At 49.9% G+C, this 24,416-nt stretch overlaps 1 long non-coding RNA gene across 1 annotated transcript in view; it reads right to left on the bottom strand.

The window, feature by feature from the left end:
• Nucleotides 1-7,350: 7,350 nt before the first annotated feature.
• The window catches only part of LOC141802022 (uncharacterized), a 34,743-nt gene continuing 17,677 nt past the window's right edge, over nt 7,351-24,416 (bottom strand). The window contains exons 2-4 of the long non-coding RNA XR_012599449.1: nt 19,684-20,464; nt 8,499-8,612; nt 7,351-7,592 (exon numbers count right to left, since the gene is read on the bottom strand). This is a non-coding gene — a long non-coding RNA (uncharacterized LOC141802022). The remainder of the gene's footprint in view (nt 7,593-8,498; nt 8,613-19,683; nt 20,465-24,416) is intronic.

The following is a 24,416-nucleotide window of genomic DNA, read 5'->3' as shown; positions in this document are numbered from 1 at the left end:
AAGGCGAAGAACGGATGGTCGTTGGAGGAGAAACTGCTTCAGACTCATCAGAAATCATCAGAACTTCTAACGAGCCGGCTCAACTTTCCCTCAACTTCAAGTCAAAGCAAAACCAAAAGCTGTGAAATATCTGGACAAAGTTTCTGTCAGCTCACACGTTCATGGAGTCGGGAGGTGGGTCCTTAGCCTCTGGGCTAACCCGTAGGTTCAATAACTCAGGGTTAGGGTTAGTTAAAGTTAAATTTTAACTAATATCAAGTTAAATAAAAATGATCACATGTACAGTGTGCCTGTAGAGAAACTATCTTTTTATTTTATTATTTTTTATTTTTTTATTGAGGTGTACGTTGTGTCGGGGTGTCTGCAGCCAGCCTGATTAAAGCCCGACATGTAACAGCAACATGAAATGAAATCTAGAAAAACTGTAACAACGCCCTAAACGTAGCGTCTGGTCATGTGATATAACATGAAACTCAATAACTGTTTGATGATGTAGCAAAAGTGCTGAGGCCATAATGAAATACAAAAGTGTCATAAAATTAAAAAAGTTACAAAACCAAAAATAAAAATAAATGTCATAAAATGTAACAAGCTGCCAAACAAAAAAACGTAACAACGTTTGACAAAAATGTTAATACAAGTTATATTTTGGTCTTTTTGGGTTTCATTCCTTCTTTTTTTTTTTAAATTAAATATTTGGATTTTTTTTCAGGCTCAGCACTATTGTTACTTTATCAACCAGTTATTACATTTCAGGGTTATTGCACTTTATTTAAGTACACTATCATATTTTTGGTCGTTGTTACAAACAGGGCTCCAACACGTCTCAGGGGAAACCTTAAAGAGCTGCAGTTTCCAGCGTCTCTGCACAGGCGCCATATTTTAATACAGAGGTCTCTGCTTGGTGGGACCAGAGTTTCTGTTTGGTGGGACCAGAGTTTCTGTTTAGTGGGACCAGAGTTTCTGTTTGGTGGGACCAGAGTTTCTGTTTGGTGGGACCAGAGTTTCTGTTTGGTGGGACCAGAGTTTCTGTTTGGTGGGACCAGAGTTTCTGTTTGGTGGCACAAACTGCAGAAATTGCACAAAGAATAAGCACAAATGGTAAAATTAGCAATGTTCAAGCTCCATTCTCCTTTTTGCAAGAAGATCTGAACCCCGGGAACTCTTCAGGCCCTGAACGCCGGGCGCCGTGATCTCCAGCTGAGATACGACTGGAAGGAAACGATACGAGACAGTGACTGTATTTTACTGCAGCGTCCCTGAATTTAACACCCCCTGGTTTTAAAGGGATCATGAATAAGAAACAGCTGACTGTGGGGGAAGTAAAAGAGGAGGCTAGATTAACTTATAAAAAGCTTTGTCTTCAACCACAGTCCAGCTGCCTCCAATCAGCAGAGCTGATTAGTAATCAGAGGAAATAGGCTCCGCCTTCTTTAATGACAGCAGGAGATGGAGCAAGTTATCAGAGCAAATCAGTGAAAAGTTTATTCATGATCCGTGTGAAAACAACCAAAGAGCCAGAGACGAAGCTGAGGATACGTCCAACCAGAGCCAGAGACAACGCTGTGAAAACATCCAACCAGAGCCAGAGACAACGCTGAGGAATCGCCAACCAGAGCCAGAGACAACACTGAGGAAACGTCCAACCAGAGCCAGAGACAACACTGAGGAAACGTCCAACCAGAGCTTCAGGTTTCTCTGATGTCATGGAGGAGACTTGGCTGAAAGTTAGAGACGAGCAGAGATCTTAAAGTTATGATATAATACAAGCTCCATCATTCACCTTTTTCCTCACCCATCCTCACCCCTCCTCACCCCTCGTCACTCTTCCTCACCCCTCCTCACTCCTCCTCACCCCTCGTCACTCTTCCTCACCCCTCCTCACTCCTCCTCACCCCTCCTCACTCCTCCTCACCCCTCGTCACTCTTCCTCACCCCTCCTCACTCCTCCTCACCCCTCCTAACTCCTCCTCACCCCTCCTAACTCCTCCTCACCCCTCCTCACCCCTCCTCACTCTTCCTCACCCCTCCTAACTCCTCCTCACCCCTCCTAACTCCTCCTCACCCCTCCTTGCTCCTCCTCACCCCTCCTCACCCCTCCTAACTCCTCCTCACCCCTCCTAACTCCTCCTCACCCCTCCTCACCCCTCCTTGCTCCTCCTCACCCCTCCTCACCCCTCCTAACTCCTCCTCACCCCTCTTCACCCCTCCTAACTCCTCCTCACCCCTCCTCACCCCTCCTAACTCCTCCTCACCCCTCCTCACCCCTCCTAACTCCTCCTCACCCCTCCTCACCCCTCCTAACTCCTCCTCACCCCTCCTCACCCCTCCTAACTCCTCCTCACCCCTCCTCACCCCTCCTTGCTCCTCCTAACCCCTCTTAACTCCTCCTCACCCCTCTTAACTCCTCCTCACCCCTCCTAACTCCTCCTCACCCCTCCTCACCCCTCCTAACTCCTCCTCACCCCTCCTCACCCCTCCTCACTCCTCCTCACCCCTCTTAACTCCTCCTCACCCCTCCTAACTCCTCCTCACCCCTCCTTGCTCCTCCTCACCCCTCCTAACTCCTCCTCACCCCTCTTAACTCCTCCTCACCCCTCCTCACTCCTCCTCACCCCTCCTAACTCCTCCTCACCCCTCCTCACTCCTCCTAACTCCTCCTCACCCCTCCTCACTCCTCCTCACCCCTCCTCACTCCTCCTCACCCCTCCTAACTCCTCCTCACTCCTCCTCACCCCTCCTAACTCCTCCTCACTCCTCCTCACCCCTCCTAACTCCTCCTCACCCCTCCTAACTCCTCCTAACTCCTCCTCACCCCTCCTAACTCCTCCTAACTCCTCCTCACCCCTCCTAACTCCTCCTCACCCCTCCTCACCCCTCCTTACTCCTCCTCACCCCTCCTTGCTCCTGGGAGCAGTAAATCACAAATACTGACAGGATGTGCAAAATGAGACGCTCAGTGTTTTCCTCTGAGACGAAGTCGAGTAGTTTTCATGTTTTAATCTTTTATTAATCAAAGAAAAATAATGTGTCTCTGAGTTTCAGATCAAGCTCAGGTCTGATCCCATTGAAGATTAAAAACAGCTTCAACATCCAGATTTAGGGGAATGAGGAAAGCTGCTTCAGTCTGAGCTCTCTGCAGAGGTCGGTGTTTAACAATGGAAGGTTAGAAATTAAAGCTGGGTGATGATATTTCTCCTGTTTGTCATCTTCTCTATTCAGATCCTCTCAGACTGCAGACTCATCCCTTCACCCTGTGACTCGGCTCTTTCAGCCTCCTTCCCACGGCAGGAAGCCTGATTACTGTGGGATCATCTCTGGCTCCTGTCAGAGAAAATAAGGAGTCTTTCCTCCGGGGCGGTTTGTTTGACAGGGCGGTTTGCAGAGCGCCGGCCCACACTCACACAGAAATAATGACAGTGACAAACAACACATGAGCCCAGGTTTTACAATAACAGCAGTCTGAGCGAGACGAGGCTTAAAACTGACACAGCAGCAGATTCTGGTTTAAAAACGCTCCTCAGGAAGGAAATGACATCATCAACAGAGACGGCGACTGAAGAGCTGAAAAACACAGTTTCAACAAAAAGCTGAGTCTGCATCCATCTTTCCTCCAACAACACGAGGGACTGAGGATTACACGCTCTGCACGACTCCTCAGGACCAGCTCCTCACCAGCTCCTCATCACCAGCTCCTCCTCACCAGGAGATCATCACCAGGAGATCATCACCAGCTCCTCCTCATCAGCAGCTCCTCACCAGCTCCTCATCACCAGGAGATTATCACCAGTAGATCATCACCAGCTCCTCATCACCAGTAGATCATCACCAGCTCCTCATCACCAGGAGATCATCACCAGCTCCTCATCACCAGAAGCTCCTCAAAAGCAACTCATCAGGAGCAGATCATCACCAGCTCCTCATCACCAGGAGATCATCACCATCAGCTCCTCACAGCAGCTCAGAGACAGAGACAGCTGACTGCTGTCAGAGACAGAGGTCAGAGACAGAGGTCAGAGACAGAGACAGAGATAGAGGTCAGAGACAGCGGTCAGAGACAGAGGTCAGAGACAGCGGTCAGAGACAGAGGTCAGAGACAGAGGTCAGAGACAGAGACAGAGATAGAGGTCAGAGACAGCGGTCAGAGACAGAGGTCAGAGACAGCGGTCAGAGACAGAGGTCAGAGACAGAGGTCAGAGACAGCGGTCAGAGACAGAGGTCAGAGACAGCGGTCAGAGACAGAGGTCAGAGACAGAGGTAAGAGACAGAGGTCAGAGACAGCGGTCAGAGACAGCGGTCAGAGACAGAGGTCAGAGACAGAGGTCAGAGACAGAGACAGAGATAGAGGTCAGAGACAGCGGTCAGAGACAGCGGTCAGAGACAGAGGTCAGAGACAGAGGTCAGAGACAGCGGTCAGAGACAGAGGTCAGAGACAGCGGTCAGAGACAGAGGTCAGAGACAGAGGTAAGAGACAGAGGTCAGAGACAGCGGTCAGAGACAGCGGTCAGAGACAGAGGTCAGAGACAGAGGTCAGAGACAGAGACAGAGATAGAGGTCAGAGACAGCGGTCAGAGACAGAGGTCAGAGACAGCGGTCAGAGACAGAGGTCAGAGACAGAGGTCAGAGACAGCGGTCAGAGACAGAGGTCAGAGACAGCGGTCAGAGACAGAGGTCAGAGACAGAGGTAAGAGACAGAGGTCAGAGACAGCGGTCAGAGACAGAGGTCAGAGACAGCGGTCAGAGACAGCAGTCAGAGACAGCGGTCAGAGACAGAGACAGAGACAGCGGTCAGAGACAGAGGTCAGAGACAGCGGTCAGAGACAGCAGTCAGAGACAGCAGTCAGAGACAGCGGTCAGAGACAGAGACAGAGGTCAGAGACAGAGGTCAGAGACAGCGGTCAGAGACAGAGGTCAGAGACAGCGGTCAGAGACAGAGACAGAGATAGAGGTCAGAGACAGAGACAGAGACAGAGGTCAGAGACAGAGGTCAGAGACAGCAGTCAGAGACAGCAGTCAGAGACAGCGGTCAGGGACAGCGGTCAGAGACAGCGGTCAGAGACAGAGACAGAGGTCAGAGACAGAGGTCAGAGACAGCGGTCAGAGACAGAGGTCAGAGACAGCGGTCAGAGACAGAGACAGAGATAGAGGTCAGAGACAGAGACAGAGACAGAGGTCAGAGACAGAGGTCAGAGACAGCAGTCAGAGACAGCAGTCAGAGACAGCGGTCAGAGACAGCGGTCAGAGACAGAGGTCAGAGACAGAGGTCAGAAACAGAGGTCAGAGATAGAGGTCAGAGACAGAGGTCAGAGACAGAGGTCAGAGACAGCAGTCAGAGACAGCGGTCAGAGACAGCGGTCAGAGACAGCAGTCAAAGACAGCGGTCAGAGACAGAGGTCAGAGACAGCAGTCAGAGACAGCGGTCAGAGACAGAGGTCAGAGACAGCGGTCAGAGACAGCGGTCAGAGACAGAGGTCAGAGACAGCAGTCAGAGACAGCGGTCAGAGACAGCGGTCAGAGACAGCGGTCAGAGACAGCGGTCAGAGACAGCGGTCAGAGACAGCAGTCAGAGACAGAGGTCAGAGACAGCAGTCAGAGACAGAGGTCAGAGACAGCAGTCAGAGACAGAGGTCAGAGACAGCGGTCAGAGACAGAGGTCAGAGACAGCAGTCAGAGACAGAGGTCAGAGACAGAGGTCAGAGACAGAGGTCAGAGACAGCAGTCAGAGACAGAGGTCAGAGACAGAGGTCAGAGACAGCAGTCAGAGACAGCGGTCAGAGACAGAGACAGCGGTCAGAGACAGAGGTCAGAGACAGCGGTCAGAGACAGCAGTCAGAGACAGCGGTCAGAGACAGAGACAGAGGTCAGAGACAGAGGTCAGAGACAGCGGTCAGAGACAGAGGTCAGAGACAGCGGTCAGAGACAGAGACAGAGATAGAGGTCAGAGACAGAGACAGAGACAGAGGTCAGAGACAGAGGTCAGAGACAGCAGTCAGAGACAGCAGTCAGAGACAGCGGTCATGGACAGCGGTCAGAGACAGCGGTCAGAGACAGAGACAGAGGTCAGAGACAGAGGTCAGAGACAGCGGTCAGAGACAGAGGTCAGAGACAGCGGTCAGAGACAGAGACAGAGATAGAGGTCAGAGACAGAGACAGAGACAGAGGTCAGAGACAGAGGTCAGAGACAGCAGTCAGAGACAGCAGTCAGAGACAGCGGTCAGAGACAGCGGTCAGGGACAGCGGTCAGAGACAGAGGTCAGAGACAGAGGTCAGAAACAGAGGTCAGAGATAGAGGTCAGAGACAGAGGTCAGAGACAGAGGTCAGAGACAGCAGTCAGAGACAGCGGTCAGAGACAGCGGTCAGAGACAGCAGTCAGAGACAGCAGTCAGAGACAGAGGTCAGAAACAGAGGTCAGAGACAGCAGTCAGAGACAGCGGTCAGAGACAGAGGTCAGAGACAGCAGTCAGAGACAGCAGTCAGAGACAGAGGTCAGAAACAGAGGTCAGAGACAGCAGTCAGAGACAGAGGTCAGAGACAGAGGTCAGAGACAGAGGTCAGAGACAGCAGTCAGAGACAGCGGTCAGAGACAGCGGTCAGAGACAGCAGTCAGAGACAGCGGTCAGAGACAGAGGTCAGAGACAGCAGTCAGAGACAGCGGTCAGAGACAGAGGTCAGAGACAGCGGTCAGAGACAGCGGTCATAGACAGCGGTCAGAGACAGCAGTCAGAGACAGAGGTCAGAGACAGCAGTCAGAGACAGAGGTCAGAGACAGCGGTCAGAGACAGAGGTCAGAGACAGCAGTCAGAGACAGCAGTCAGAGACAGAGGTCAGAGACAGCAGTCAGAGACAGCAGTCAGAGACAGAGGTCAGAGACAGAGGTCAGAGACAGAGGTCAGAGACAGAGGTCAGAGACAGCAGTCAGAGACAGAGGTCAGAGACAGCGGTCAGAGACAGAGGTCAGAGACAGCAGTCAGAGACAGAGGTCAGAGACAGCAGTCAGAGACAGAGGTCAGAGACAGAGGTCAGAGACAGCGGTCAGAGACAGAGGTCAGAGACAGAGGTCAGAGACAGCAGTCAGAGACAGGGACAGGCTGATGGATACCTGGCTGACAGCTGAAGAGGGAGATCTACTGAAGACCTCTGGGCTCTCATATTTATTTATTTCCAGGTTTCCTCCTGAAGGAGCGATCGCTCAACAACACGAACCCTGAACCCACAGAGAGCTCCTGATTGGGTGGAGACATGATGCTGGTCAGACAGATAAGACACGGGGAAATAACTATCTGTTTTTTTAATGTCAGGGAACCTTTGAGGCTCATCCTCTTCCATGTTTGACAAGTTTTCCCCTGAAGACATCAAGATATGACTGAGACAGAGGTCTTTCCTCTATCAGACTGACTTTGTTGTTTTTCATGTCCGTCTGAGCCGTCATCATGCAGCAGCTCGGTGACCTCTGTCTGTTGGATCAAACGTCCGTTTATTAAACCAGGAGGGACATTTGAGCAGGTTGGTTCAGGTTGGTTGTACCTTCCTCCATCGCTGCATCTAAAGACGAACGTTTCTGAATCAGCCCAGAGAGTTGTTCAGTCCCAACCTGCAGAGAGAGAGCAGAGGTTTTATTACAGCTGCTCTTTAAACACACACTTCAAACACTGGCTGTGCTGCACATCAGTGAGATGAAGAGTGTGGGTGTTAGGTCACAGCTCTCCCCGCGCGTACGTCACCGCACATACAGCTCGCTCTGAGCACAGGCAGGCACCGACAGGAGCAGGAGCGTGTTTGCTCTTCATCTCGTGTTGACGTGTGCTCTGTTATCTCCCAGAGAGCAGGCGCCATCTGTGTGGAAATTACACCTGCGTGGGGACGGATATTCAGCAGACGCTGCCTCCTGTCTGCCTGCAACAGTCCATCTACATCCCAGCCCTACATCTACTCCCTGTGTCAACAAGCGTGTGCTGGACGCTGCGTTAACACTGTCCCTCCCTCAAACTAACCATTTAACTCAAGATTTAAACTAAAAATAAACTAGCTGCTGTTATTCTACTTCTTTCTGTTTTCACTGACTCCTGTGGAAACCTGAACTTTCTATGAACGACGCTCACGGTGATTTGGTACAAGCTCCTGTTGATGGTTTTTAGGGCAGAAGTCAAACAAACATCTTCTCATTCTTCTGTCTCTCAGACTTTCTAGCGTCATCCTGGCTCACCAACACGCTGAGAATAATCTGTACACCTGACATGAAAGTAGTAATCATCCCCTCATCTCTCTCTTAATGAAGCTCATCCTTCTTCAAAGGTTATCTCCAGTTTCCTGCTCCCATGGGGCCGTGCGTCTTCCCACTCGCTAACACACCACGGCCGCCTCTCGTCGAAGCGTAGATGCACACAGGAGAGATTTACTGACACAGTGAGACTGAAGCCATTATTATGAAGTGGTTAAACAGATTTTATACAAAACAGAAGAGAAAGATGATGAGAAACAGAGATGAGCTCAGACTTACAGAGGAAGGAGGAAGGTCTGTCTGTAAAGAGGGATGTTAGTCACGTCGCTGTCGCTCTGTTTCTGACACCATCAAGGTCTGCGTTACGCTGCTTTTCTAAAATCGAAGCTGCTGCTGCTAAGAAACAAACAAACAAACAAACAAACAAACAAACAAACAAACAAACAGTTAATGAAAGGACTGTAAAGGGGAGATAACCAAAGCCTCAGCTGCTCTTCACACCTGTCCACGGCCTGTTTTTTATGAGGAGCAGGAAAAAGCAGGTGAAGTGTTTGAACTCTGACTGTCTGACCCCTGTTTGCTCCTCCATCCTTCACGCCTGGGCCTTAAGCGCGGCAGACAATAATTACAGCTTGGAGAGGATGAAGCTCCGTCTTTCTGGGATATTACACGGACACGCCAAAGGAGCAGATGATTGAAGGTGGGCTTTGGCAGTGGATCTGCTCGCACTGTTCAAGAGCTATTTCCTGCTCTTTACTCCTCGTATCATCCCCCACCCAGAGGAAAAGCAGATTACTGCTTGTTTTTATTACAGCGCTTTCTGTTAAACCATCAATTTTCCTCAGAGACGTCGTTTGGCCGGATGCTTGAACGACTGAAACGTGACATCCACCAAATGATGGGAGATAAACTGTGTCCTGAAGACCCTCGGTGTTGATTGGCCCAGAAACATCCCCGCGCTGTGATTGGTCCCTCTGAGGAGCACTGAGCAAATAGTGACAAACAACATAGGAAGAAAAGGAAGGAAAGGAAGGAAAGGAAACAAGGGTGCATGAAAAAAATACAGGATGTGCAGTTAGCGTGAGGCTGAAGAGTCTCAAAACACGTGTGTGAAAAAACTGAGTCTGGCTGTGTCTGTGAAGAGCTCCTGTTGATTCTGACTCAACCAAAGACGTAATGTTCAGGTCAACACACAGAAAACATCCACACAGATCAGGTTACACAGAGTCTGAGGGGATACATTTCATCAATGAATTTTAAAAACTAAAGTTTTGATCATTGATGTAAAATACCTGCTTCTTCCAGACCTCGCTGAGCTAACGTGAATAAATCTAAAAAAAGAAAAGTCTGAAAAGCAAACAGTTTGAATCTGCGTACACAGATTTGTTTGCCTTCATGAACCACGGCGCTGGGTGACCTGTGAGCTTGATATGTGGCGAGACATTAGCAAACAAAGACGCAACGTTGAAAGAGGTTTTCAGAACGAGCTCTCAGAGCGTGATGACCTGGACCAAACACAAGCCAGGCTGAAAACTGAGGCCGGTCTGCGAGCAGACGTCACCGTGTGTTAGACGCACAGATCCAGGAGCTCAGATCCAGGAGCTCAGATCCAGGAGCTCAGATCCAGGAGCTCAGATCCAGGAGCTCAGATCCAGGAGCTCAGATCCAGGAGCTCAGATCCAGGAGCTCAGATCCAGGAGCTCAGATCCAGGAGCTCAGATCCAAAGTGTTTCAGGCTTCGCTCCAAATAACTGAAGTTTCTCAGACTCTGTGCTGCGTAAAACAGCCTCAACATGAAACATCTCTGACCTGAAGTTTTTTCTCTCTGACGGCTTCAGGTCAGCCAACAGCATCGTAGCTGTTTTTGTTTTCTCCAACGAGCGCCGTCAGCAGCAGGACGCCGCCTCCTCCCACGGTCTCAGCCCAGCACGCCAAGCAGAAGCGCTGTGGGCAGTTCAAGCACTTCAGGCTGTAGCTGTCAACCTGAGCCGCAGCCAGCAACCAGATGGCCGGAGAAAAAGATATTTCAGGACGCGATGGAGTTAGTTATCCTCAGGAGTCTGAGGGAGTGTTGGACAAGATGTTTTCTCACAGACAAACTTGGATCTTCTTTATGGTTTGAGGCGCTGAGGCTGCTCTGAATACTGTAAAAGATAACTCTCTGAAAATCATTTTTTTAAGCACAGTTACAAACGTTTCCTCCCACACACCGTGAGCATCTCATCCTCCATCAGCAGATCTGGAAGAGACGTGAGAGCAGACTGAGTCTTTTTCTAATGATGAAGTGTCTTTGCCCAACATTTACTGCAACCAGCCGCTGATTTAACCCTGAGGCAAACACACAGCGGTGCATAAAAAACTCAGTCATTTATCTTCCTGTATGAATCCATGACGTTTTTTCCCCTGCCTGATTCTGTGACCGGGGGAAGGACGGTGAGGAAGAAAAACAACCAGAGTTTTCTTCAGAGTCAAACAGAAATCAGAGCAAAGCTCGTCGATGAATCTCTGAACAGGAGACAAACGGGTCCTGGCTGCGTTTGAGACCATGAGCTCCGTCCGTCACTGATGTCCAGAGGAGATCTCCCAAACTGTGTCTTCACTCTGGACTTTTCCTTCATCCTGAAACCCTCCAGAGGACGCCACCAGCCTGGTTCCTGTTCAGTCTGTGTGACCGCTGAATGTCAGGGCATCGCAGACGCCTCGACCTCAGCAGCAAACACCTTAACCGATCAGCAAGAAGCTGGGTTCCCCAAGTCCTTATTTCCTTATCTGAGTATCAACACGTGTAACGAAGGTCAGATCCACGTCTCAGCACGAGGCTTCGTCAACATGTCACGTAAAGCGACAGCTGTTGGTGCGAAACCAACACAGAGCGTGAGTGGGAGGCCCCTGCTCTCCCCCAGGGAGGAAGTGAGCAGGAGAGCACAGACAGCAGCCCTGTGACGGGGTGTGACGGGTGGCGAGCCAGCACTGCTTCGCCATTTCTGCCACGCTGAAGTATCTGTGGCTCACAATGAAGCAGAGTCGTTACTTGAGTCGTCACACCGATCTACGATAATAATTCACTTTTCTTCAGTCACCAAAACACCAGAGCTCTGTCGAGTAAAAGCAAGTCTATGTTAAAGGGAAGAGTCAGCAGACTCAGGCAGGCTGTGGACTTTCTGCTCAGCTCGGACAAAGGAGCTTTTTCTGCCGAGTGCGGAGCTGTGACACATAAATTCAGCACGGGGAAGACCGACCTAAAAACACCCAGAGGCTTTCGGAGTAAAACAAACTGTGTCAGAATCACAAAATTCTTATTTATCTTTACTACGACAAAAAACGGACTCGTCGCTAGGCGCCGCCCTGTTGGCTGTGGCTGCCTGTTGCAGCAGCTCTCTCTTCTTTGTCGGTTTTCTTGTCATTTTTTTGTCTCTTTTTCGTCATCTTTGTATTTGGAGTGGATCTTTGCTTTGTGCGGCTCATTTGTTGGTCACGGACACCAAACTTTTTGTCTTCAGTGATATTTTTACCATTTTTTCTCCTGTGTTTGTCTGGAGATCCTACATGTAACCATGGCTGCATTGTTTACATGTGAAATCAGCTGTTAGCAGCCTGTAGCATGACAATGCTAACTAGTGCTAGGCCAGATGTTTCCCACAACGTAAGATCTATCTCCAATAAGATGGACGAGCTAGCTGTGCTAACCCAGCAACAGAGGGAATACCAGAGGGCAGAGTAGCATCATGCTATTCACAGACATGGCTAACAGAGCTAACAGCAGACACCAAGGCCACATGTGAAGAGCTTCACCTGCTGTGAGCAGACAGGATCCAGGAGACAGAGACTGAACAGACTGCTGAAGAAGCTCAGTCCTGGACCCTGTGGAGGTGGAGGCTGAGTCTGTGACTCTGTGACTCTGTGAGTCTGTGAGTCATGCAGTGAGTTATTATCTGAGTTACTGAGGCTTTCCTCCATCTTCAGTCCCTCCACTCTCCTCTGGCATCATCGAGGCCTGCTGAGCTGCTGCTCACTGGGAGTTTTCTCCGCTGTGGGACAGCTCTGTACTGGTGGCTGTGGATCAGCAGTTTGTGAAATCCTCAGACCGGCCCGTCCAGCACCAACAGCTGGGTCATGTTCAGAGTCAGTCTTTGGATGCTGGCCTCAAACTGCAGCAGGTTGCTCTGACCTGGTCTGCATGTTGTGTTTCAGAAAGTTGCTCCTCTGCGAGCAGCTGATCACATGTTTGTGTTCATACGCAGCTGAACAGGTGAACCTGATCAAAGGACAGGTGAGTGTGTCTTCAAACATGGTTGGACTCGTTATCTAAGAGCTGTTCTTTGTGAGAAAGAGTGAAGGATTCTGGGATTATTGGTACACAAGAAAACACAGCCATGGAGATGACATGCCAGGGCAGTGATAAAAAATGCAGCTTTTCATTCTGCAGTTATGTAATCTTCTCCCATACGCACACACAGCGCACACACAGCACACACACAGCACACACAGCGCACACACAGCGCACACACAGCGCACACAGCGCACACAGCGCACACAGCGCACACAGCGCACACACAGCGCACACAGCGCACACACAGCACACACACAGCGCACACAGCGCACACACAGCGCACACACAGCGCACACAGCGCACACAGCACACACACAGCGCGCACACAGCACACACAGCGCACACACAGCGCACACACAGCACACACAGCACACACACAGCGCGCACACAGCACACACAGCGCACACACAGCGCACACACAGCGCACACACAGCACACACAGCGCACACACAGCGCACACACAGCGCACACACAGCGCACACAGCGCACACAGCGCACACAGCGCACACAGCGCACACACAGCGCACACAGCGCACACACAGCACACACACAGCGCACACAGCGCACACACAGCGCACACACAGCGCACACAGCGCACACAGCACACACAGCACACACACAGCGCGCACACAGCACACACAGCACACACACAGCACACACAGCGCACACACAGCACACACACAGCGCACACACAGCGCACACAGCACACACACAGCGCGCACACAGCACACACAGCACACACACAGCACACACAGCGCACACACAGCACACACAGCACACACACAGCACACACAGCGCACACACAGCACACACACAGCGCACACACAGCGCACACAGCGCACACACAGCGCACACAGCGCACACAGCGCACACAGCGCACACACAGCGCACACAGCACACACAGCACACACAGCGCACACACAGCTCTGAGCGCACACACAGCTCTGAGCGCACACACAGCTCTGAGCGCACACACAGCTCTGAGCGCAGACGCTGTAATGAAGAAGACAGGAAGCCTCTCACACTGACAGTCTATCAATATTAACAAGCTCCAGCTATTCTTAATTAAAACCAGACTGAGAGCACTTATCATTCTTTTATCTGCCGGCCCAGCATCTGCAAACACATCAGAGCAGCTCCAGGTCTGCAGGGAGATAACAGAGCGCCCCGGGAAGAGATGCACCGTTTGTTACCGTGAATAACCCTCAAAATGGAGAAATTAAAAAACATTCCTCATGTGGCTGAAATATCCCTTCATTTAAATCACAAATGCAATTTTCCCTTTCTTCCTGCCATGTCTGTGAGCAGCAGCTCAGGTCTGAGGCTCTAAGACAACGAAGAGGGGACACAGGAAGAGAAGGGACACAGGAAGAGAAGGGACTCAGGAAGAGAAGAGACTCAGGAAGAGAAGGGACTCAGGAAGAGAGGAGACTCAGGAAGAGAGGACTCAGGAAGAGAAGGGACTCAGGAAGAGAGGACTCAGGAAGAGAGGACTCAGGAAGAGAAGAGACTCAGGAAGAGAGGAGACTCAGAAAGAGAGGACTCAGGAAGAGAGGAGACTCAGGAAGAGAGGAGACTCAGAAAGAGAGGACTCAGGAAGAGAAGAGACTCAGGAAGAGAGGAGACTCAGGAAGAGAAGGGACTCAGGAAGAGAGGAGACTCAGAAAGAGAGGACTCAGGAAGAGAGGAGACTCAGGAAGAGAAGGGACTCAGGAAGAGAAGAGACTCAGGAAGAGAGGAGACTCAGAAAGAGAGGACTCAGGAAGAGAGGAGACTCAGAAAGAGAGGACTCAGGGAGAGAAGGGACTCAGGAAGAGGAAGGACTCAGGAAGAGAAGGGACTCAGGAAGAGGAGGGACTCAGGAAGAGGAGGGATGCATCTCTGTGTTAGCATCTCTGTGTCTGCATCTCTGTGTCTGTATCTCTCTGTCTGCATCTCTGTCTGTATCTCTGTGTCTGCATCTCTGTGTCTGCATCTCTGCGTCTGCATCTCTGCGTCTGCATCTCTGTGTCTGTATCTCTGGGTCTGCATCTCTGTGTCTGTATCTCTGTGTCTGCATCTCTGTGTCTGCATCTCTGTGTCTGCATCTCTGTGTCTGTATCTCTGTGTCTGTATCTCTCTGTCTGCATCTCTGTCTGTATCTCTGTGTCTGCATCTCTGTCTGCATCTCTGCGTCTGCATCTCTGCGTCTGCATCTCTGTGTCTGTATCTCTGGGTCTGCATCTCTGTGTCTGTATCTCTGGGTCTGCATCTCTGTGTCTGTATCTCTGGGTCTGTATCTCTGTGTCTGTATCTCTGTGTCTGCATCTCTGTGTCTGTATCTCTGTGTCAGCATCTCTGTGTCTGTATCTCTGGGTCTGCATCTCTGTGTCTGTATCTCTGTGTCTGCATCTCTGTGTCTGCATCTCTGTGTCTGCATCTCTGTGTCTGTATCTCTTCGTCTGCACGTTTCATCCCAGAGTTCACAGGAGCCCGTCAGGTCTCCAGCACACACTGACTCTTATTGGCTGCTGTCTGAATGTGTCATTAATGGTTTGGTAACGAGCAATTTAAACCAGACACACCCACAGTTATCCAGAGAGAAGTTTATTGAACCTGAATCCTGATTGGTCCAGAGCTCATGATTTGAAACTTTGTCAGTTATTCATCATTTGTAAATCAGTAATTTTTTCTTGTTAGACTGGTTAAATGGGTTACTGCATAAATGAAAAATTAATTTATTTCTGAATTTTTAATGTTTAATTTGAGCTGAAAAGGTTAGAAGTTATATTGCTTCATTAAAGGTCATTTATAATGTATCACAGTGAGTGGGGGGGGGGGGGGGGGGGGGGGGGGGGGGGGTCGTTATATCTTTTTCTCTAAATCTTTTTCTTGCAAACAGCAGCTTTAACTCAGGGTAAATCTTTGTCCTGAGTTAAAACTCCATGAAGACGTTGATCTCGTGAGTCATCGAACACATCAGCTCATTTCCTCTGAGACAAACTCCTGTTTTTTTTTCTTAAACAAAAATAAAGTGTGGGGTGAGTCCCAGCGTGAGGGCAACACGCCGTGATGATGATGATGATGAAGTTTAATTTATCACCTTTGGTTGATGCAGGCTGCTCCCACACAAACTGAAAAAACATCCGTGGATGAATTTAACGATCAGCTTTGACGTCGCCTCGTGGAGCTTCCTGTTTCTGAGCCGGTCTGAGCGTGTTCACCTGGATGAATAAGTCATGAAACAAAAAGGCCGCTGAGTGAAATGAGTCACTTCAGACACGGAGCTCTGACCTCAGAGAAACGTCTGTGGGAACAATAAAAGCATTTGGCTCAGTGAGAACTGAAACCATCATTTAAATTCATGAATTCAGAAGATCTTGTTTTTTTTTTCCCTTTGGACGTAAACACAGGCTGGATTTATGTTTTAGTCTCTTAAAGATGTGACTCACAGGACAGAAAACATCTCTCCTTCATACCTGGGGCTTTGTGAAGGTTAAAGAGAGGTGATGAAATGTAAATGTGTAAATATTCAGCAGACTTTTAGATGTTTTTATTCTGCACAGTGAAAAAACGTATGGAAATCAGCCGAGACGCCGTGATGAGATGGAAATCTGCTGCTTTGGATGATTGAGGCTCTGTCAGATCTGTGTGAAAGGCGTCAGGACGCAGCTTTGAGTCTCCTCCCACCATCTGCACGGCCTCAGTCTCTGCTGTAAAGACCGTCCTTTATGGATCCTGAAACACGCCATCGATGTGGCGTCTGACACTTCCAGGCCTCGTGGGGTCTGTAAAGTCGGTAGATGAGACCCCCACAGGTCGTGATTTAGGTTTCATGATTTTTCCTTAAATGAAAGTTGAAATCTTTTGAGCAGCTCCTCAGTTTTTAATCTCCGTCTGAAGTTTTTAATTAGCTCACCCAGGATGATTTAACTGTTTTACTCTCGATCCTGTGAATATCAGACGAAGGCGTTTAATGAACGATGAGTCATCACAGGAATCCCAGCGTAACACGGTTTGAGTGTCTGCTCTGAGCGAGGATAACCAGGCTGAGGATCCGTCGTCTCCTCATTAACATAAGTCACAGTGAGAAGTGGTCGTAGCGCAGTGATTGGCTGGAGCTGTGGGCAGAGACTGGAGCCGGAGCAGGAAGTGGGGGTCCTGCTTTGGGGGGTGCTTTAATCTGAGGGATTAGGAGGATCCTCCCTGAGCCAGACCTGAAAGCAGACTCTGCCCTCTGTGGCAGGATGCAAACATTCACGCAGCGTCTTTACATTTTCCTCCTCTGAGCTGCACAGCGGCTCCTTCCTCACACCACGGTGCACGGTTGCTATGGTTACTGAGTCACGAGGTTCGCTCGGTGTTGCATCAGAGTAAAAGGACTCAAAGTTTCTGCCTGAAACGTTTGTCATTTCATTTCTCCGTCAGTTTCCAGCCTGATGGATCCATGTCTGCCTCCACAGATCCTCCACCGTCAGTCTGACCCAGAATTCATCTTCAACTTTAACCTCCTGAAAATTACAGCTTCAATTTTATCTCATTATGTCACAGTTTGACTCCAGCTTTGATTTCTGGTCACATTTTTAATGGACTTTGCTTTTGTAACATTGTGAGCTCATTTTCACTTTGATCTCCAGACATTTAAATCTTGATTTGATTGATTTATTTATTGATTGATTGATTGATTGATTGATTGATTGATTGATTGATTGATTTACTGAGGCTCTCTTCCTCTGCCATGTTTCTGAAACTTTAAACACTTTGATTTGTTCCTTACTATAAATGAGCGTTTGCAGATCTGGACACATGTGGGCTGTTTCAGACTCCCACACAAACTAGTCCCGGTCCTGGTCTGACCTTAGACTGAGAGCTGCGGGGTTTTCGTGGCTGAAGGAGGCAGCTCCTGAAGTCTGAATGATTTGATGGTTTCATGATGAACCTGATCAGAGCCGATGATGGAGAGGAGGAGCGACCTTAACCTCTCCTGTTTTTATGTTGGATTTCACAGGGTCCCTCCTCTCGTGTTGTAATGATGACACAGACAAATGTAACATCTGCCTTCCTCTGAGACGTGTCACGTGTTCGGTTTGACCTCTGAGGTCTGAGCAGGTGGCTCTGACTGCGGACGGGTCTGTGAGACCTGCTGCTCCACCTCTGCTGGAAACAGAGACCATGTAGAGGAAAGATAAAGTTGTTTCTAACATGTTTGTCTCTTTCTGTGAGTCAGATGAAGACCACTGGCCCAGCAGTGAGAGACCCAGAGAGGGGCTCAGAAAGGGTGTCCTCACTACAGGACCACAATTCAACTGAGAACATGAGTCAGTGCAGCGTCCAGGTGAGTATGAACTCTAAGTTCAGACAGCTCAAAGCAAAACTCAAAGGTTGAGTTTTTTATCTTCCCCCAAACTTTTGCTGAACTTTGTTGCCTTAAAGTTGGAGTTCTTACAACTTGTCTTTTTGTTTTCTTTTTGTTTCCTCAGCAGGGCTGCAGGGCTGCAGGGCTGCAGGGCTGCTGGGCTGCAGGGCTGCAGGGCTGCTGGGTTGCAGGGCTGCTGGGTTGCAGGGCTGCTGGGTTGCAGGGCTGCAGGGTTGCAGGGCTGCAGGGCTGCGGGGCTGCGGGGCTGCGGGGCTACGGGGCTGGGGGGCTGGGGGGCTGCAGGGCTGCGGGGCTGCAGGGCTGCTGGGCTGCAGGGCTGCGGGGCTGCAGGGCTGGGGGGCTGCAGGGCTGCGGGGCTGCGGGGCTGCGGGGCTGGGGGGCTGCTGGGCTGCAGGGCTGGGGGGCTGCAGGGCTGCAGGGTTGCAGGGCTGGGGGGCTGCAGGGCTGGGGGGCTGCAGGGCTGCAGGGCTGGGGGGCTGCAGGGCTGCAGGGCTGGGGGGCTGCAGGGCTGCAGGGCTGGGGGGCTGCAGGGCTGGGGGGCTGCAGGGCTGCGGGGCTGCAGGGCTGCAGGGCTGCAGGGCAGCAGGGCACGTCAGCGTCTCTGTCAGGTCACAGTTTCAGTGTCACCTTGGTCGTCCAGCAGAGGTTACCTGAGAAGTTTAAAAGCATCACTGGTTTTTGCTCATTCAGAATTCAACAGCATAAACTGACAAAGGATCACTCAGAGCGTGAAGACGTGGTCCACGAAACGTCCTTGGAACAGTCTCAGCATTCATCACGTGAGATCGTGATCTTCAGAGGAGGGTCGGTCGGTTTGACCTCGAGTGACGCCGTGCTTCGTTTAGCCACGAATCTCTCTGAGAGAAATACTGAATTAACTTTTGAAGAGAAGTGTCCGGCTCTTTAAGAACAGTGAAAGTATTTTTATCTGTATATTCATAGTTTTCCTGAGTCGACAATTTCTAAAAGAGAGACGTGAAAATGACCGAGCACTCCGTCTGTTAGCGTCACAGCGAGATGTGGGTTTGCTCAGAGATGAAGAAGTAAAGTTAATGTCCTGCAGATCTTCTTCTTCTTCTTCTTCATGGAGTCATTTTCTGCTTGTAGAAACAGCCTCAGTTTTCACCATGTGCTCGCTGAAGGTGGGAGGCTCGTCCTGTCACAGCGGCCAGGTCACAGGTCATCCCGGCGTGGGCTGGAGACCCCTCAGAGATCACGGTGTACGGTCCAGCTGTGTGTCTGCAGAGAGGACGATCGGCCTCCAGCTCTAATGTTTCTGATATTTGCCTTTAGAAAACGTTTCCTTCCTTTAGGAATAAGATCTCACTGAGAAAGCTGACATCTACTGTCTGCGCCGTCCTGCTAATGCAGTGTTACCCAGTCCTGGTCCTGGAGGACCCCCTGCCCTACATGTTTTAGATGTTACCCCACTCCAGCACACCTGATTGAAATGAACGGCTCGTTATCAGGCTAAGCAGAGCTTGATGACGAGCTGATCATTTGAATCAGGTGTGTTGGAGTCAGGTAACATCTAAAACATGCAGGGCAGGGGGTCCCCAGGACCAGGATTGAGAAACACTGTGCTAATGAGCAGCTCACAGACGATCCACGGCTGTCAGCCAGAAAACCCTGACGTGGGATAAAACGTGTTGCTGTGTGGTTAAACGCATGATTAAGCTTTTTCTCCTCGTCTAAAACAAGTCAGAGGAAAACTCTGAGGAATCTTTGTGTGTGTGATGGCAGAGGTGTTTGTGGTAGAGTGTATGTTTATCACTGACCGGGCTGCATGACTCAGGAACAGCTCAGAGTGGGTAAAACCATCGAGTGGGTGAAACCATCGAGTGGGGCGCCGTGATGTCACTCTGGTCAGGTCACAACCACCAGCAAGGTCAGCGAGGTCACTCTGACCCCGAGAGATTTACAGGGAACCAATCACAGAGCAGAGAGACAGAGCCCATACAACAAGTCAGACACTAAATGATGAGAGGAGCTGGTTTTTATTCTTGTTTTTCCTTCTTCTTCTTCTTCTTCGTCTTATTGTTATTATTATTATTATTATTATTACTATGTTGTTGTTGCTGTTTGTTTTTTTTAAATATGAAAATTGTAAATATTTATCACTTATTTATCACTTTGGTAAAACTAACTTTAGAAAATACTTCAGTAGACAAAAACATTCAGCAACGTTTCTTTTCATATTTTTGGAAACAAAATGTATTGACATTAAACCATTAAACCCTCTTATCACACAGATTCTCTCTGACAGGAACAGCCGTGGGCTTTAAATGTAGACGCTGTCTTTACAGAGTTAATAGAGGGTTAAATCAACAAACTACATCGTTACCATCACCTGCCAAAGAGCGCCCAGGTCCTCTTCCTGTTGGCCCAGGTCCTCTTCCTGTCGGCCCAGGTCCTCTTCCTGTCGGCCCAGGTCCTCTTCCTGTCGGGTCAGGTCCTCTTCCTGTCGGGTCAGGTCCTCTTCCTGTCGGCTCAGGTCCTCTTCCTGTCGGGTCATGACAGACCCAACCCAAAGACAGGGGACCCTCTTGAGGTCTGAAGCTGTGGATCAAGAGAGGTCGAGAGGATGAAGTGAGTTATTCCTGTCAGTTAAACCAATGAAGACACTGAACATTCACACACTCATGTTGGAACAAATCGTGTGAGGCCTGGGCACCTCTGTTTTAACACTTTGAGTGGTAGCGCAGGTTTTTGCAGCGTGTTTTTGCAGCGTGTTTTTGCAGCGAGTTTTTGCAGTGAGTTTTTTCAGTGTGTCTTTGTAGCGTGTTTTTGTGGCGTGTTTTTTCAGTGTGTTTTTGTGGCGTGTTTTTGCAGCGTGTTTTTGCAGCGTGTTTTTGCAGCTTGTATTTGCAGTGTGTCTTTGCAGAGTGTTTTTGCAGCATGTTTTTGCAGAGTGTTTTTGCAGCATGTTTTTGCAGTGTTTTTTTTTAGCGTTTTTTTGCAGCATGTATTTGCAGCGTGTTTTTGCAGAGTGTTTTTGCAGCGTGTTTTTGCAGCGTGTTTTTGCAGCGTGTATTTGCAGCGTGTTTTTGCAGCGTGTTTTTGCAGCGTGTTTTTGCAGCGTGTTTTTGCAGCTTGTTTTTGCAGCATGTATTTGCAGCGTGTATTTGCAGCGTGTTTTTGCAGCTTGTTTTTGCAGCATGTTTTTGCAGCGTGTATTTGCAGCGTGTATTTGCAGCGTGTATTTGCAGCGTTTTTTTTGCAGCGTGTTTTTGCAGAGTGTTTTTGCAGTGTTTTTTTTTTAGCGTTTTTTTGCAGCGTGTTTTTGCAGAGTGTTTTTGCAGCATGTTTTTGCAGCGTGTTTTTGCAGCGTGTATTTGCAGCGTGTTTTTGCAGTTTGTTTTTGCAGTTTGTTTTTGCAGCGTGTATTTGCAGCTTGTTTTTGCAGCGTGTTTTTGCAGCGTGTTTTTGCAGCACGTATTTGCAGCGTGTTTTTGCAGCGTGTTTTTGCAGCGTGTATTTGCAGCGTGTTTTTGCAGCGTGTTTTCCATGTGCTGTGTGTTTCTGTGTTTGTTTTTGACTTTTGCTTGTGTTATTTGAAACACATCACTCCTACATGTTTTTCACTCACTGCTCCAGGTGAGGACGGTTTGGGTTTGCAGGTTGTGTGCCCGTGTCAGTCTCTTTGCGCCCCCTGCTGGATGAAATGACTACAGCAGTGGGGGCCGTTGTCATGTTTCATGTTAAAGAGCAGAGCTGGGCTGGAGCTGGGGGGGTTGGAGCTGAATCTTAACCTGAAAAACACTTCTAGAGACAGTCCCCTCGTTTAAACCAGACCAGCCTCCATGGCGAGGGTCTGATCTTCGTCTTTCCAGCGTCAGCCCTCGGTGGAGATAAAGACCCTAATCAGCCAATCAGGAACGAGTTTTCTCCACATCATTTCACTAACAAATGAATAAACGCGTGTGTTACTCTCAGTGAGGAGGCGTTAAATTCAGATTTTCTCCTTTACAGAGGAGCTTTGAGGTTGATGCGGGGAACAGAGGAGTGCAGCTCTTTGTGGCAGCGTCTCCTCGCCGCTGATGTCCTTCCTCTTTCCCCTGAAGCTCTGAGTGTGTGTGTGAGCCGCGAGGAAGGAGGCGGCCGTTTCCTATCCTGACAATCAGGAGGAGCATCGGCAGGCAGTGGAGAAGTCCGGATGGATAATGCAATTGAAGGAAAACCACAGCAGTCCCTTTTTACGTCACCAGCAGCGAGGGGGGGGGGGCAGAGGCTCAGGCATTGATCAAATATTCATTCAGCGCGTCACTCAGCTGGAGAACAGCCACTTCCTGTGACGGAGGATGTCACAGACAGAGTTTCCAGCGTGTGGACGTGTGGGGTTGATAGGTCATAAAAATACGTGTTGGTAAATTATTCATGGTTAAGCTCAGGACGGCGAGGGAACCAGCCTTTCATGACAACAGGTCACTGAAGCTGGGTGTTCAGGCTTTAAGGAGCCTGTGGTCGATCACCGTCCTCAAAAATATCCACGCAGCAGCGTCTCCTCCCGTGGCAAAGCGGCAGGTGTTCAGCAGCTCGTGGTCAGACGGGTTTTTATGGGTGGTGCTGCTTTAATGCTGGTCCTTCAGCGTCGCTGTGCGTGCCCCGGGGCACGAAGACACCGAGAGGACAACAACAACATCCGTTATTTGATTACCAGTCCTGATCGTTTTCATGGAAGAGCTGAGATCAGAAAGGAACAGAGATAAACCGTCTTTAACAATCAGAGAGCAGACCACGGCGTTTGAGCTCAGCTGGTTGGAGGGATGACCTTCACTGTGTCTGTGACCTGTCCTCCAGGTGAGGCCGTGTGTCATGTCTGGTAACAAGGAGAGGAAACGTGGAGGGAAACTTGGAGGATGTGGGTGAGCTTTCAGCTCTGGAGCCTCGTTTCAAAAAGTGAAGACGTTAAAAATTTCTATCAGGAAAAATGACACAGGATGTTTAATAACCCACAACGTGACGTCAGCCCCACAGACTGCACCGAGGTCGTCTCCACACGTAATCCACACGTCATCCACTCGTCATCCACACGTCATCCACTCATGTCATCCACTCGTCATCCACACGTCATCCACACGTCATCCACTCATGTCATCCACTCGTCATCCACACGTCATCCACACGTCATCCACACGTCATCCACACGTCATCCACACGTCATCCACTCATGTCATCCACTCGTCATCCACTCATGTCATCCACTCGTCATCCACACGTCATCCACACGTCATCCACTCATGTCATCCACTCGTCATCCACACGTCATCCACACGTCATCCACTCGTCATCCACACGTCACCCACTCGTCATCCACACGTCATCCACACGTCATCCACATGTCATCCACTCGTCATCCACACGTCATCCACACGTCATCCACACGTCATCCACTCATGTCATCCACTCGTCATCCACACGTCATCCACTCGTCATCCACACGTCATCCACTCGTCATCCACACGTCATCCACTCATGTCATCCACTCGTCATCCACTCGTCATCCACACGTCATCCACTCGTCATCCACTCGTCATCCACACGTCATCCACACGTCATCCACACGTCATCCACTCGTCATCCACTCGTCATCCACACGTAATCCACACGTCATCCACTCGTCATCCACACGTCATCCACACGTCATCCACACGTCATCCACTCGTCATCCACACGTCATCCACTCGTCATCCACACGTCACCCACTCGTCATCCACACGTCATCCACACGTCATCCACACGTCATCCACTCGTCATCCACTCATGTCATCCACTCGTCATCCACACGTCATCCACTCGTCATCCACACGTCATCCACTCGTCATCCACACGTCATCCACTCATGTCATCCACTCGTCCTCCACACGTCATCCACACGTCATCCACACGTCATCCACACGTCATCCACACGTCATCCACTCGTCATCCACACGTCATCCACACGTCATCCACACGTCATCCACACGTCATCCACACGTCATCCACTCGTCATCCACACGTCATCCACACGTCATCCACACGTCATCCACTCGTCATCCACTCATGTCATCCACTCGTCATCCACACGTCATCCACTCGTCATCCACTCGTCATCCACACGTCATCCACACGTCATCCACTCGTCATCCACACGTCATCCACTCGTCATCCACACGTCATCCACACGTCATCCACTCGTCATCCACTCGTCATCCACACGTCATCCACACATCATCCACACGTCATCCACTCGTCATCCACACGTCATCCACTCGTCATCCACTCGTCATCCACTCGTCATCCACACGTCACCCACTCGTCATCCACTCGTCATCCACTCGTCATCCACATGTCATCCACACGTCATCCACACGTCATCTTTGTTTGGCACATCCCCCTACAGTTGTTAGAGGAAAATAAAAAACACAGATGATCCTCTGAGTCTCTCTGATTGGGTGGATGCTGGAGCAACCTCCAACGCTGCACGCCGACATGACGATCAACATGTGGTTTACACATCAGCTGGGGGATC

The sequence above is a fragment of the Halichoeres trimaculatus genome, unplaced genomic scaffold, assembly GCF_033239565.1.
Source record: "Halichoeres trimaculatus isolate MK-OKI-2021-1 unplaced genomic scaffold, fHalTri1.1 fHalTri1_scaffold_13, whole genome shotgun sequence".
NCBI lineage: Eukaryota > Metazoa > Chordata > Actinopteri > Labriformes > Labridae > Halichoeres > Halichoeres trimaculatus.
This window is presented reverse-complemented; position numbering and strand designations above follow the sequence as displayed.